A 4,814-nucleotide genomic window follows, 5' to 3' on the forward strand; every position below is an offset into this window, starting at 1 on the left:
GCCCCTTGCTGTTACTGCTTTATTTCTTTTTTTGTCCTCTGTAGCAAAACTGGTGGTGTAAGAAGCATCTATATTTACTGTCTCCAACTCTTCGGCCCCCTGCAGTCAGGTCCTTGCCCTCGTGACTCTACCAGAACTGCTCTTCCAGAATTTACCAATGACCTCAGCATTCATAAAATCATTCATAGCTTCTCACTTTCACCTGTCAGCCCAGCAGTATGTGTCTTAGTAGATCACTCCCTCCTTTTATTTTGGCTACACTAGATTCATGTGGGTTCCAGAATGCCAGGTATTCTTCATGTTTGTCTTACCTCAGTGTATGCTCTTTCTCAGTCCCTTATGTTGGGGCTTCCACTTATCTTCAGCTTCCCCCGCCCCAGTTTTACTGAGAAATAATTGACATACATCACTGTAGAAGTTTAAGGCATGTGGCATGATTGTTTGACTTACGTAGATTGTGAAATGATCACTACGATAGCTGAAACTGACCTCCATCTTCTCAGAGAGATGCAATAAAAAGAAAAAAAAAGGATAAAACATGTTTTCCTTGTGATGAGAACTATTAGGATCTACTGTCAACAACTTTCCTGTATATCATACAGCACTGTTAACTATAGTCATCATGCTGTACAGTAAATCCCTAATACTTATTTATCTTATAGTTTGTTTATAATGTTTGAGTGCCTTCCTCCCGTTCCCCCTTATCAACCCCCCCCAACCCTGGTAACCACAAGTCTGATCTCTTTTTCTTTTTTTTCACATGCAAACGCTGTCTTAAAGTATTTGTCTTTCCCTAACATTTCACTTAGTATAATGCCTTCAAGGTCACCCATTTTGTCACAAGTGGTAATTTCCTCATTTTTTATGGATGAATAATTACATTGTGTATATATGTCACATTTTCTTTATCTGTTCATCCATCTATGGACACTTAGGTTGTTTTCATGTCTTGGCTATTGCAAATAATGTGTCTGCAGCTTTTAAATGTAATAGTTCTTGGTCTCCTTCCTTGCTCTTTGATTCTCATTCCCCTGCTTGGTGATCTCATCCAGTTTTATGGGTAAATCAGATATCTCCTAGGCAACTTGAACTTAACACCTTTCGGGACCAAAGTCTTGTTTTCTACCACCTGAATTGCTACTCCCATTATCTTTTACATTTCAACGAATGGCAAGTCCATTCTTCCGCATACATGGGGGATCATCCTTGACTCCTCTCGTTCTTTAATGCCCCACATCCAATCCATTAATATATCTTACTGGCTCTACCTTCATGTATATTCAAAATCCTACCACTTCTCACCATCTCTACTATTACTGCCCAAATCAAAGCAATGATTACCTCTCAGTGAAATCACTGGCTTATCTTCTAACTGCTTGCAGCCGTATTATTTTAGAGTTGGTGATGGGAGCACTTCCTCTGGCCTCAAGCTCAGGCTGTAGGCTAGGGTAAGTCAGTCTTGGAATGTGGGGTTGCATTTGAATAAAAATCTTATTTAGAGAACCCTGTGTTGGAGGTTTCAATTGTGCAGTCAGGGTATGGATTGCTACTGTAAAGGCTGTTACTTGAATATACTGATAAGTGCGTTGCACACATGTAGCCCCTGATGGATTCAGGCAGGGAATTCCAACTGCCTAGTACTAGACAGGGAAAGAGAATGAGCTAGAGCCATGATCAGTGACCAGAATGGAGTTGGAGAGAGAGGTGCCCTATTTGGTGGTGGGGAGCATGTGTGCTTGAGGAGAGGGCATCACCTCCCAACCCCAGGAATTCCGTTGCCTTTCGGAGGAGGAGGAGTAGGCTTTGATGATGACTTAGGAAGCTGGCAAGGCAGGAGTAAAGAATCTGCCATGCATAATTCAGAGAGAGATAGGAATGAGGTGATGAGCAAAGTGGGTCATTTAGAGCCAGCTCTGGAGGTTTCCCTTTGAGGTTGTGTCCATCTTTGTAGCTGGCCACCGGGATCACACTCTGAAATCCTGTCATCTTAAATCCTGTCAATATGGAGATGTATCCTAAGAGGACACCAAGACCAAGGGAAGGGGGTTCAGTGCATTCAAGAGTAATTTCTTTCCCTTAGACTACTTTCTCTTACCAGAATTACTAATGCAGCACTCTTGATGGTGACATGTGAGAGTGCGAGAATGCTGAGACCAAATGTGGCCCTGTAGATCTTAATGAGTCCTATAGAGCAAAGACAATGGATCTGGCTTCCAAGACATGTTTTCACAGGAGTTAGGAACCATCTTTGGATGCTGCATTGATGCTTTTTCCCAAGTAGGGTCTATCTTGAAAGCTTTCTCCATTAAATTATGGCTGGAAGCACAGACCAATGCCTGCTGTGCTGGAATGTTCCAGGAGAGCCCACTGAGAACACTAGTAATGAACAAGCAATGGTATTTGGGCCAATTCTGTTGTATCTGTAGACAGTCACAGGGATAAAGTTGTCTTGTTGGCATTTTGGATGAGTTTGGGGAGTAATTCAAAGTATTTTCTTACAATTAATATTCACAAAACTGGTTATCAATTTAAATGTCTTCTCTAATAGGCAAAGTAATCCAAAGTGGGCCTTTTCTTTTATATTATGGATTAGTCATCCAAAGGAAGATAATGAAGCCTTCAATGACATTTACAGATAATTCTGTCAGCAGTCAGAAGAAAAATAAAAGGAAAATGTCTGTTCTTCAAATTATTGTAGAAGTAAACAACTTTGAGTCACAAATGTTGGAGTGCTCATATTTTTCATATTTCTAAAAGTATTTCTTATAAAGAATTCGCAGAGAAATATTTTTGTTTCACTGTCCGAAGAGCATATTTCATTTGTATGTTAAACATCACCTTGTTTATGTTGTTTTTTTTACTAAAATTCAGTTATTGCTATACTAGTTTTGTAAAATCAATAAATTATAAGAAAGAAATAATGAAAAAAAATCATATACCAATTAATAAAGCCGTACAAGCAATGTGTTCCTTCTTGTGAAATTAGTTTTTTTGAAATGCTTTCTCATAATTAAAGGATTAATTAGATTCCTAAAACCCCTTTTGAGATAGTCATCAGTAAACCCATTTTATACCTAGGAGAATTGAGGGATAAAGAAACTGATTTTTCTCAGCATCATAACAAATTTAAAGTTGTAACTTTAAGAATTGAACCTCAAGGTATTGATGTTTTGCTTCCAAAACGTAATATAGTCTGGTATGTGTTTGTTTGAATGAGGGGTGTGTGTGTGTGTGTGTGTCTCTTGGGGAGTTATTTTCTCATACTTTGTAACCCTTGTAACCAAAGCTAACCTCCAGGGAAAGGAAAGATAATGTCCCACCTCATTTTAAATTCCAGGACCCAGCATGTGGCTACAGGTAATGGAAGAATGGGTAGTCCCATGAGAATTTGGCAAAAGACCCTGGGAAATAGTTGTTCCAAGAATTTTCTTAAGGGCAGAGTTCATCATTTCCTCAACAGAACAATGTGTCCAGATAAATCTCATTGGATGGATTATCTATAAATCTTAGTCCCAGGGCTCATATCCCAGCTGTGTTAATAACGTGCTGTGTGACTTTGAGTTACTCACTGAATCTCTAGAGTTGCTTTTAGTGCTAAAATCAGAGAATGCTCAGGTTCTATGCAATAAAAAGTGACATTACACAATGCTGGCTTGAAGGTGTACTGACAGTTAATCTGAATAATTAGTTTTATTCTAATTGCAATGGGAATTTAAGCCAACACACTTTGCCCCTCTGCCTTGTTGCTTCCACTCATATAACTTTATTTAGAGAACTTCAGGGTTTTTGACCTTAACTTTCCTGATTGGCCTAGAAATATTTAGTCATATTTCTCTAGCTGTGGTATTTAACTTTTTAAACACCTTGCAGTTAGTATTGCTTTCTCCTGTGGTTGATAATGCTGTTGCCACAGATAGTAGCATTGACAGAGAACTGGAAGAGAGCCCAGTGATTTAGTCCACTTGAACCCATTATCAAGGGTTTGTAGGGGTTATATAACCCAGCTCCTCCTTGTTATAGTCCCCTGTTAAAAATTAGCCATCTGGCTTGGTAGAAGCTGCCTTCTAACTATTTTTCGTAAGAGTGGTCCTGGTGCCAAATGTTGGTTCCCATGGAAATGATTTAAAACATGCATTAAAATCTGGGAATGGCTGTGTTTTCTCCATCTGATTTCTTCCATTGTCTTCTGTAATACTACCAAAGTTTCTATTTTATTGAGAGTTACATAATTGTCACCTGTTGGAGACACTGTCAGAATAGGGGCTGGGATTTGGGGGCATGAATGAATTATAATGTTATATAATTATGGAGAAAACACATAGAACCAAATGGCTTAAATCTGTTAAATAAATAAGAGCTTTATAAACTGTTAATAAAACACCATATTTTATTTAATGCTTTAGGGTAAATTCTAAAGGTTTAAAATCCTTCTACTCTTGGAAAAAATGACTAGAACTATCAAGGCTAAAGAAACTTTTCATTGACCAAAACATAATTATCAAACTGTCATTTTTTTTTTTTTTAATAATAGTAACAACATTCGCATTTTGGTCTCTTACTCTGTTTGAGGTACTGTGGTGAAAACCTTGCATATGTTGACTTATTTAATCCTTGTAGCAGGCCTATGAGATAGGTAATATCACTATCTCCAAATTACAACGAGGGAACCTGAGGCACAGAGCATGTAGATCTCTTGTCCAGCTCCTGGGTGGCAGAGATGAATTTGGAGTTTGGGTTTTTTCTGCGCCACACTGCCTCTCATAGAGGTAATATCTCTATGTGTACCCAATTTAGACAGACCCAGAACACGTTTC

The sequence above is a fragment of the Halichoerus grypus genome, chromosome X (genome assembly GCF_964656455.1).
Source record: "Halichoerus grypus chromosome X, mHalGry1.hap1.1, whole genome shotgun sequence".
NCBI lineage: Eukaryota > Metazoa > Chordata > Mammalia > Carnivora > Phocidae > Halichoerus > Halichoerus grypus.